The sequence below is a fragment of the Acomys russatus genome, chromosome X (genome assembly GCF_903995435.1).
Source record: "Acomys russatus chromosome X, mAcoRus1.1, whole genome shotgun sequence".
Lineage (NCBI taxonomy): Eukaryota > Metazoa > Chordata > Mammalia > Rodentia > Muridae > Acomys > Acomys russatus.
The window spans coordinates 35350609-35362747 of record NC_067169.1 but is presented as its reverse complement, the minus strand read 5'-3'; the positions used below and the strand labels follow the sequence as shown (position 1 = coordinate 35362747).

General features: G+C 36.2%; 1 pseudogene; it reads right to left on the bottom strand.

Moving 5' to 3' along the window:
- Positions 1 to 7188: 7188 nt before the first annotated feature.
- Positions 7189 to 7714, bottom strand: LOC127185216 (60S ribosomal protein L19-like; annotated as a pseudogene).
- Positions 7715 to 12139: the final 4425 nt, after the last annotated feature.

The following is a 12139-nucleotide window of genomic DNA, read 5'->3' as shown; positions in this document are numbered from 1 at the left end:
TCTGCCTCCCTTTGCCACCATGATAACTATTGCAGTTGTTGTGCTGCTTATTATACCGCTGAAACCAAATTTTTCTAATCTTGGGGAATAAGTATATGCTACATGGCCCAGTTATTCAACATTTGTTTAATGAAAGTGGAATGTAATCCATACCCGATGACAGATTCTTTAAAATGTTTTAAATCTAGTATATCTATTGTACTCCCTGCCATTTCATCATAACCCTCAGAACCATTCTGAGAAGGCACATGTCTTACAGTAACTGGAAAAAGCTGATAGTGATGGTGTGACTCTGTGGAGTTCCTCTATGGGAACATTTTTCTCCAAAGATCCTTTTTCTTTCTGCTCTCCTGTTCCTGTACATTGTTTACAGCCTCTCTGGCTTCCTGTTTTTCTCTGCCCCCTTCCACACGCTGGTGTTCTAACCACCTAGCTCATGGAGAGGGGCCGGGTGGCAATTGTGGGAAACACGCACTCTCAGTTACCAGATTTTTCTCCTTTATCAATGGTTCCTTTTGTTTTCCAATTGCTTCAACCTTTACCTTCAAATTCTCTAGTTGTACAGCCAACTCTGCCATCTTTTCCAGAAGGATAGAATTTATTGACCCTTCTGGTTTTTGCATCTTATTGATCTTTCTTCCAATCTTTTTAAATATGTTATACAGTAAAAAGATCAAGAAAAAAAAAAACAAAGATTCCATCTGGTATAAGGCAAGAAAGAACTTTGTAACAGGAGCTGCAATTTTGCCGACACCATAAAAGAATATTACTATATCTTGAAAACCATTATCTTCCTCCACAACATTAGAAGTTAAGTTACCCATGATACCCAGAACATATTGGGCACCACTTGTAGGCTCAATTTTCTTAACAAATATATTTTATTATGAACTCATTAACCAAGAATACCTCACTGATAACCCTACTAACCTAAACATCAGGAAAAGGAGATTAAAGAATACAATAATGAAACTGTAAGGATATCAATTCCAAGAAATGACCCTTCTGGCATAATCAGAAGGATTTCCTCTGCTGGAACCCGGAGCAACCAGAACCTGGAGCCTCAGCCAGAGCCCAGAGCCCCGAAGCCTTCCCTTGAGTGGTTCTTTCTAAGAGTGTCCCGAAGTGGAGCAATGAACAACCAAAACTATCCCAAATCTCCAAAGGCCCTGCCTCCTATTTTTGCCTCACATTTATATCTCCTCTCAGAATTTGTTCAAGGCTGCTTAACAACCAATCTCCCCCACATGGTGGTTCAACTTCTAAGGGGATAAACATCACCTGTTCTCTCCCAAGACTTTTTCACATCCCACACTTGTGATCTAAAGAAAAACATGTTTAACTCTCCTTCATCTGTCAAATAAACTGGGCAAGAAGGCTGAAGAAGATGCTGCAACATTATTGAGAGTTTTGGGTGACTATTCGGGTAGCAAAATGTCTCTGTTCTCTTCTCATCTGGAAAGCTACTAACTTGCACTTCTGGTATACTGAGGTAATCAATTTTATTCTTTCTCAAGTCTCTGATGGGGTTGAAGACCAGACAATTTAGTTTTACAGTTACGTTTAGTTATTTAGGGGTTAAGATGTTTTTAGTCTAGATAGATGTTTTAAGTTGATAATGATGAGATATGATAGATATTGATTTATACTCAGAATTTTAAATGAACCAAGATAGGAAAGATGTTTTCTTCAAAGTTGCCAAATAGAAATAGCCAAAACACTAAGAATGTAACATTTATTATATTTCCTGAATGTGTCAAAATCCTTCTTGATGTAGTTAGTTTTTTTGTATGTATGTGTAGTAATATAAAAATATATGTAAAAATATTTAACAAAACGTTTTCAAAAGGCTTTCCTTTTTCTAAAACGAGGTCTTAGAGTCATATTTGTGTACTTTTCATTACTCATTTAACATAAGATACTGTAGCTTTCTTCTGTTAGTATTATCTAGAATGAAAACATAAGTTCACTAATTTACTAGATGAAAGGCATTAGGGCTTTTATAAACAAAGGTGCTATGTACCAAATAAATCATTATGTGAATGTGTGTTAATTTCTTTAGGGGACATATTTAGAAATAAATATAATGCTTTCAAGCAGTGAATATACAGATATAAAATATTAAAAGTGTATTTTTATTTATAAAAGGACCCATAACATTCACAATATAAATTACTCTTCTCACATGAAATAAATGTATTCATTATCCAGAAGACCCATACTCTTATGGGAATTAAGCAATATTCACACCAGACTAATATATATTTAAAATTTACAGCTTTACCTTTTCTGAAACTTCCTGGAGAAATAACTCAGAATTTTTAATTTTACCTAAGTATTTGAATGTGTTTCTATATCTTAGATTAGAAACAATAATTTTATGGAGATGCATCTATGGTTCAGTGGTTAATAATACTTGATAGTCTTGCAAATGACTCAGGTTTGTTTTCCAGCACATGTATGACAGCTCACAACTTTTGTAACTCAAATTCTGTAAGATAAGGTGCCACCTTCTAGAGACTTGATACCCTATGAGAATATATAGGGGGACGTAATCCCCCTCAGGAACAGTCATAGGGGAGGGGAATAATGGGAAAATGTGGGGGGGGGAGGAATGGGAGGATACAAGGGATGGGATAAACATTGAGATGTAACAAGAATAAATTAATAAAAAAAAAAAAAAAAAAAAAAAAAAAAAAAAAAAAAAAAAAGGTGCCACCTTCTAGCTTCCAGTCACTAGGCATGCACATAGTGCAAAAACATATATTCTATGCAGAAGGAGAAAGAAACATTAAAAGATAATATTTTTCTTTTACTGTTTCTTTCTTTTTTTTTTTTTTTTTTTGGTTTGTCAAGACAGGGTTTCTCTTTGTAGCCTTGGCCATCCTGGACACCCTTTCACCCTTTTTAGATTAGACTGGCCTCACACTCACAGAGATCTGCCTTCCTCTGCCTCTGGAGAGCTGGCATTAAAGACGTACACCACCATGCCTGGTTGAAGGATTCTCAGTTTTATGATTTTGAAAACTTATGTAACATCTAGATTTTGCTATGTATTGAAAAGAACAAACCCAAAACATTTTCATTATAAACAAAATGCATTAAGTAAATTTGATTAGTAGAGGAAAATATGTAAATTTAGTTTAATGATCATTTCATGTAGGGGGAGCATGGGATTTGGGAAACAAACTTCAGAGCATCTTTCAAATTTACACTATTCTGTCTAATACAGCAAAGCCATATAAAAATCTTCTTGAGAATCTATATGACCATGGGCCAATTCTAATTCCTGTTATTTTTCTCATTAGATCATGACTGCATCTCTCTAGCATTGGAATCAGGCTGAACTTACAGACTGATTTAGGCCATGTAAACACTCTTGCACATATATCTGCATTAGGACTGATGTTAATTCTTTGTATGGGCATACCTTAGCTTCCATATGCTCAGGGGCTGTGAGACAGCTGGCTTTCCTACATTAAACTGAGAATCAGAGATTTTTCATCTGCAGTGGAGAGGAGAAATAAGATGAATATTTCAAATGACATTCTTATCCTTTATTCCACTTTCCAATGCTTCCTGAAGGCCGGAGCATTGTCCTTTCACAAGCTCTGACATACTTAAAGAACAGCAATACCATTCAAATGTGGTTGATATAATTTCTTTTATTTATTGTCAGTCTCTAACTGCTAAAACCTGAATCTTTTGCCTCTCTTTTCTAAATATTTTTGAAATTATGTAAACTAAGTTACTAAAATTACCTGGGCTATGTGGATAAATACAGAGACTTTTGAGTTAATCACAACAAATTTCAAATGTGAACTCTGCTACCTTCTTTTATTTTTTGTTTTTATGAGTTCTGAAAACTAGTGTACCTCCAATGAGCTATATTTTTCCTGTTGTACAAGGAAGATAATAGTATCTTCTATTTCTTCTGATAATTTAATTTAAAACATTTATTAAGCAGTTCTATCTTATGGTAAGGCTTCAATACATGTTGATTATTATTACTATAAATCTATATTTCTCCTTGGTTTCTTCACATCTATTATTGTCCTTCTATAATATCTTATTTCTATGTACTAAGTCTTATGTTGAGAATATTGTTTTGGGGTAAAAATTAGAGACACATTATCCCCAAAACTGGGAATTCTCACTGAGAAGAGAGGCAAATAAATATGGCAATAATAGATAAAAAATACAAAAAAAGAGCACTCAAAAAACTTTACTTAGCAAGAAAGTGGGTCAGAAAAGAAGACATCCTATTGAGACTTTAGGTGAGAGTACCATGGAAGAATGGGGAAATAGTAGGACCCACAGGGTCCTGGAAACCTACAAGAAGAATTTTATGACAGGCAGATCTGGGTCCTGGGGTCCTCCTCAAACTAAGGCACAGCCAAGGAGAATATAGGCAGTAAGCTTCGAACCCCTACCAAGACCTAGCCGATGAACAGGATATTCTTCTCCACCGTTGAGTGGAGAATGAGATCTGACTCTCACACAAACTCTGGTGCCCCTTTTCTGACCACGTCCCCTGGATGGGGAGGCCTGGCGACACTCAAAGGAAGGATAGCAAGTCACCACGAAGAGACCCGATATTCTAAGAGCATATATAGGGGGAGGAGGTCTCCCTCAATCACAGACATAGGGAAAGAGAGAAGGGGGGAAGTGGAAGGGAGGGAAGAATGGGAGGAAACAGGAGAAGGGCTAACAATCAAGATGTAATATGAATAAATTAATAAAATATAAAAAAAATAAAAATAAAAATAAAGGGGAAAAACAGATTTATTGAACCATGATTAAAATAGTTCTTTCATAGTTCCATTGCATATAAAATACTGGTAGATATAACACACAAGGTGTATATGGAGTTTTTCTGATGTTTAAACACACCCAGCATAATAAACCCCATGAAATCATTTTTGATATTTGGTGATTTCAACAAAGGTCCCATGATCAGGACTAATTATCATGGTGTCAAGTATTTGGTGATTTCTACACAGCTTTCAAGATCAGGACCAATGCTCCTTGGAAGCATTTCTTATTATGCTGGGTCATTGACATCTATGACTTCATTTAACAGTGTTTCCAGTAGACAAATAGCCAAATGGTCTCAAATAGGCTTGCACTAACAGCCTGAAAGTTCATTTGATTTTTGCTTCTTCCAAGGCGAATATTTTCTTAGAATATAACCGAAAGCCTATGCTGATGCTCATTACATAACTTCGAGTTACTCTAATGCAGTACATGGGCTCACCAGCAACAAAGTTTTCATGCAAGTTATTCTCTAAAAGTCCAGATCTCAGCTGAACCTCTCCACTCCTTTATTCAGTACCTATGCTGCATCTTGATGGTTTGGTCTGTAAAATAACTGGAAAGTATGCCTTGCTTTATATGTGTCTTTTCAAAATCATAAGTACCTTGAAACACATAGAGGCTTTTTAACAGTCATGCTGACATCTGTGCCTAGTTAATTACACAAAAACAGCCAGATTTATCTAATTGAATCATGGCAAGCTCATTTGTCCAATTGTTCATAGTAGCCAAGAATACCACACCCTCCCACATTTCAGGCAGTTAATAGTCGTATCTACTGAATTCCCTCTGTGGCATATCTGAATTTTAAAAAGATATCTTAACAAGAATGGAATTTATGTGGAAAGTGGCAGGTACTTGAGGGAAAGAGTTTGTTATAATGGTAGAAATCTGTTGCCCTAGAGCATCCTCAAATTGCTTGGTACCACATGCTTATTTCTCAATGGTATAGACTAGACCAAGTTCGGGCAACTAAGTTGACTGCTTTGTTGATTCTTTAAAGGGAAAGAGGGACATCATTCTTTACTGTTCAGCCTTCATTCCTGAATTGTTTCACAATATTTGGGTAAGATGAGGAGGTGGACACCTACCTCTTGTTTGGGACACTCTGACATTCTATTTATCATACTTTACAAGTTGCCTTATTTCAATGAAACCAAATTTCAATGTATTTATTGGATGCTTTTACAGGGAAAGATTTCTTGCTTCCCTTCTCTTTAAAAACTATCTATCAATTCAAATTCAAGTGACTCCTGTAAAAAAAAAAAAGCTGGATTATTAGTAATAATTTCTTAATTTTTATAGGAGCAGTTTCATTAAAGGGTTGTAAAAAAATCTACCAAAAATATGAAGTCCAGCCAACATAAGTTAACTCAACGAGCATTGTAACTATGTTCTTGATGTTCACAGCTAGGAATACTATGCTTGTGCCTTCCAGGAAGAACATGTTTAGAGTCTATTGAGAAAATCTCATGGATAAAGAAATTGTGGTATGTTTATACTATGGAATACTACTCAGCTATTAAAAACAAGGAAATCCCAAAATTTGTGGACAAATGGGTGGGACTAGAGATGATCATAATGAGTGAGTTAACCCAGAAGCAGAAAGACTCACATGGTATATACTCACTTATAATTGGGCACTGGCCCAAAAGGCATGTCCCATGAAAGTCTTCACTTACCAGGAGATTGAGATAGATGTGAGGACACCCTACTGAGACTCTAGGTAAAAGAAATATAGGAGATGGGGAAATAGAAGGACACAGGGGGTCCTAGAAACCTACAAGAAGAACATCGTAACAGGCGAATCGGAGCCCAGGGGGGGTCCTGCTCAAACTATTTCACTAACCAAAGACAATATAATAGTAAACATCAAACCCCTACTCTGATCTACCCAATGGACAGGACATTCTCCACAGTTATGCGGAGACCGGGGACTGACTTTGGCATGAGCCCTGGTGCTCCACATTTGACCACTTCTCCTTGGTCGGGAGGCCTGGTGGCACTCAAAGAAAGAATAAGCAGGCTACCAAGATGAGACTTGATAGCCTATGACCATATAGTGGGAGAGTCATAGACCTAGGGGAGAGGAATAGGGTGAAAGCAGAAGGGAGGGAGGAATGGGAGGATACAAGTGATGGGATAACAATTGAGTTGTAATCTGAATAAATTAATAAAATTAAATAAAAAACTAAAAAAATTCAAGTGTTAAATAAAATACAGAATGCCTATTGCACAGACACTATAACTCTTTTTGGACTTCCCTTCTGCCCTCTTTTTATTAGTGGGCAACATGCAAAGCCTTGTTTTATTTTAATAACTGATCCATGTGATGCCACAGCCAGGCCACTGTATACAGAGAAGAGGGAAGCGTCATTTCTTGGTCTCTTCCTCATTAGATGAGGTCTTGAAAATCTCCTCATTCTTAGCCTGGGGGTGCTCCTCTGGCGCTTGCATGCTTCCTTGATCTTAGACATGAGAGACTCAGCCTGGTCAGCCAGGAGCTTCTTGCAGGCCTTGTCTGCCTTCAGCTTGCAGTTGTTCTCCGTGATACATACGGTGATCAGTCTTCTTAGATTCGTGGTATCTCCTCAGGAGCCAGCGCAGGATCCCCATCCTTCTCATCCAGGTCACCTTCTTAGGCATTCAAGCGTTGGGAGTACCCTTTCGCTTCCCTATGTCCATATGCCTGCCCTATTCTTGAGCGAAGGTGTTTTTCCATCACTGAGCCTGGCAATGGACAGTCACAGGCTTCCAAGATGATAGGACCTTCTTTTATCAGCTTCCTGATTTGCTGATGGGATTTGGCATTGACGATTTCATTGGTTTCACTGGGGTGCAACCAGACCTTCTTTTTCCAGCAGCAGAGGACAGTAGAGGCAAGCCTCTCCTGTAGCATGAGCCATGGATGCTTATAACTGCAGATGCAACAGGGAAAGGAAAGCTCAGGCTCCATTTTTTTTTTTTTCATTTTAATTTTACTTTTTAAACTTTCATTTCTAACTGCCTTATAAAATAGCAAATTCCTTCTGGGTTTCTTTTTTTTTTTCATGATTTTGGTTTTAGTTGAGGTTCTTCCAACAATTCCTTTTACACATCTCTCTGTCCCTTCTATTAGTGTGTAGAATTTTCTATCTTCAGCATTCCCCTTCTACTTTCGTACCACATGTGCTCTATCTGCTCCATCCACCTTTAAAGACTTTTTCTTCCACGCCAAGGGACTCTTTTGTAGTTCCCTGTCCCCAACACATAGTCACTCATATAAATACACACGAGTATAGATTAAAAGTTACGAGAAAGAATATGGGGCTTCAGAGTTTTAGATAACTTACGTAATATAATGTTTTCCAGGTACATGAACCTTCTTGAAAATTTCAAAATTTCCATATTGCATCTAAATAAAATTCTATTTATATATATGCCATATATATATGCACATATATAAATGCTACTGCTCATATATGCCACATGTCTGTTACCTTTCCATCAGATGAAGCCCATTGAGGCTGATAGCATTTCCTTGTTACTGTAAATAGAACAGTGATAAATAGGAATGTGTAACTATCTCTGTGGCAGAGTATAGTGTTTTTTGAGTATAATCTTGGAAATGGCATATCAGAATCTTACAGTAGTTCTCTTTTTATATTTTTGAGAAATCTCAACACTGATTATTTTCATAGTGACCACACTAATTTACATTCTCATCAATACCAAATAATAGTTCCTCTTTCCTGGTATCTTCATTAGGTGTTTGTTCTCATCTGTTTTCTTGATAATACTCATTCTGACTGGAGAAGATGGCAATTCATAATGATTTTTATTTTCTTTTTTAAGATTTAAAAACTATTTAAAATTACATTTTGGAGAATTTATTTATTTTATTTTGATCATATTCACTCCTTTCGCAATAGCTTGACCTTCCCTGCTTCTACACCCATCCAACATTGTTTACTCAACTTTTAGACCCATGAAGTACAAATTGTGCTGCCCATATACACTCCAGTATTTGATCACACACTGGAATTTGCTTGACATAGCAGAAGCCACACTCATGAAGAAAGCTTAACTCTCCTGCTTCCTGCATCTATTGGTTACTGTTAGCTTCTTAGAAAGGATTGGGTCTTTGACTACTTTCCCTCACTCTGTAACGGGACTTGGACTAATTGAGTTTGTGCAGGTCTTGTGCTTACAATCACAAACATTGTGTGTGTAACTTCCCTGTTATGTTTGGAAAGCAGTTAAAAATGAAACTTTGAAAATTTCAGATAAATGGAAAGATCTGGGAACAATTATTCAGAGTGAAGTAACCCATATCCAGAAGAACGAATGTCACATGATTATCTCATTTGTGGATGTTAGCTTTGAAATTTCAGATATGTGTCTCTCTTTTAGAATACCCACAGAGGTCAGGAAACCAATATGTTGAATTTTCTTGATTTCTAAAAAAAACCAAACACTTTTCACAGTCTTTATTACCATTTTTTATATCCTTTTGTGTACTCTCCATCTCATTCCTCAGCACATAAGTTTTGAATTATTTCTTTAGTTTGAGTTCTTTGTATGTAACTCTCTTGGATGGGTATAACTGGCAATTTTTTCTCACAGTAGGAAGGCTGCTTCTTCACTTGAACACCACCTTTCTTAACTGTACAGGTTCTGAATTTCATGAGGTCCAATTTGACAATTATTGGCCTTATTTCCTGAGCAGTAAAGTCCAATTCAAAATTCTTTATTCATACCTGCATTATAAAGTGTTTAATCTAAGTTTTCCTTTAGTAGTTTCAGAGTTTCAGGAGATACACTAATGTCTTTATTCCATTCATATTTTATATTAGCACAGTTTAGAAATATGTGCATAGTTTTTTTTACAAGTATGTGTATTGTTTTCCCAACACCAGCTGCTGAAGAGGTTGTATTTTCTCTAGTGATTATTTTTGGCTTCTTTATTAAAAATATTGTGGCTTTTGTGGTGTGGGATTATATATAGATTTTTTTTACTATGTTTCATTGATTCTTATGTATGTTTTATAGCTGTAGAATGTTGGTTTCGTGACTATGATTTTGTAGTGTTTTGAAATCAAGTATCTACTATTTACAATATTATTATTATCATTATTATTATTATTACTATTATTATTATAGCTACACAAAATTTCTATAGCTATCTGAGATGTTTTCTGCTTATAAAATAAACTTAAGATTGTCTTCTTTTTCTCTTTCAGTATAGAACAACATTAGGATTTTGATAAGTTTACACTGAATTTCGGAATTCTTCTGGTAAGATATTAGAATCAATATATATATGCATATATATATATATATTTAAAAGATTATTGAAGATGGTGTGTGCTTATCTATCTACTGACTAGTGGCTATTCATGCTTTGCTAAACACAGACAAAAGATAATGAAATATCAGTGAAATAGAAATTGATATTATACAATCCCATAGATTTTTATTTACTTTTTAATTTTCCTATATTATATCTAATGGAGCTGCTTCAGCACTGGAAAGAGAATTTTCTCTCTTTACCTTGGGAGTCCTATTGCTTTGATTTTCCATAATTTTTTTATTATCTATGTAATCTGCAGACATACCCAAGTCTCTGAAATTTGAGGATGAATGCAGAAAGATACAATGAGTCTGAATTCCCATTAGGTTTAAATTTAGATGTGATGTTAAATATAATTGAGAGTAAATCTTGAGTGTGGATGAAGGTTGTATATAAATGCCAGGGTTTACAATCAGTGTTCTTTTACTTCATTCAGTTTATTTCTAAAATAGAATTTAGCCTTATTACTTTCTAATAATCAAGTCTTAAAATCCACTCTATCTTTAAGCTTGTATTTTAAAATATTATCGGGTGCTATTAGGAGGCACTTATGTGTATGTAAGTTCTCCCAAATACCCACAACCAAGAAGGCTTCTTGGTGCAATAGAATGAGTATTTTACTGAAGTTGGAGATGGGATCATGATATATATTTTCAAGATATTCTTCTAAATAACACCATGCTGTGAGGAGTAGCACAGCTGCCAAATGGAAAGGTTGTAAAGCAACCTAAGTGTGTGGTCTGCAAATGTGATTTTGGTGAAGCCCTTATAGCAAGGAGGCCTGGATGAAGGACAGAAAACAAGACATTTCATCATGTCACCACTGAGAAGTATTTGTAAAGATAATATTTGCGTATTCTTTGGCACACCTCACAGGAGATTGCATTGTTATTGAGATGCTGCTTTGAGACCTTGTACCAGAGGCCAATGAGGTTAAGCACTCCAGGGTGCCCATATCGCTGAAGCACTAGTCAGTAAAGCACAGGCATTAGAAATTTGGGCAGTTTCCATGCAAATTCTTAGCATTTCCAATGCACGGCTGCTAGGATATTGTTTAACTCTATCTTGTCAGATGAATGAGAAGTGGCCAAAAGGTACCATTCAGTTGTTCCTAGGACATATAGATGTTACTAGCCTCAAATATAGAACACAAACCAGCAACCACAGTGGGGAGGTGGGGCTTTAATATATCTTTCAATCTCTAGAAAAATTATGCTGAAGCCCTGAGAGTTGTGTGAGAGGTAGAGACAAAAGTGAGATTTAAGGATTGTCAGGACCAGTCTCCATCAGACTTCATTTCGGTGCACCCTGTTCATGCTAACTAGTTGCAGAGGATGCCTCGACAATAGTGTTTTCCTGATGACAACCTAGAGGAAGGCAGCGAAACCAAACTGAGTCCAGATTCTGAGTCATTCACCTGCTAATATTTGTTAACCCCCTTTAAATTTTTTGAGTATGCTGCACTAGAGTGCCTTTATGATGTGCCCCTTCCCTTTCTTCTCTGGAGAAATAGGGGAATAAGTAAGAAAAGGAAGTGTGTGTGTGTGGGGGGCTTGTGCTTCTCTGCTTTGATGTCTAGACTTAGGTTCATATGAAATGGCTACAAGAGGACACAAAATGGCACATATACACACCATCAATTCCACTGTCAGAAGAAGTTAAAGGAATGTGAAATCTGAAACAAATGTCTGAAAGAAAAATGGAGATATGAGAATTTAGGTTTAATCTTTTCAGATCAAGCTTTGCATGTAAACAATTTGGAGGGGCCCTTGTATGATACATCAAATATATAGACTAAATACTGTATTCTAATTAAATCTCTATATTAAAATTAAAAGTAAGTGGGGGTTGCAGAGATGGGTGAACAGTTTAGAACTCTTGCTGCTCTTCCAGAAGACCCAAGATTAGTATCTAGTACCTACATCAAGTGAATCAAAACCATTAGTTACTCCAGCTCCAGGTGATCCAATGTTTTGGATTCTATGGGACTCT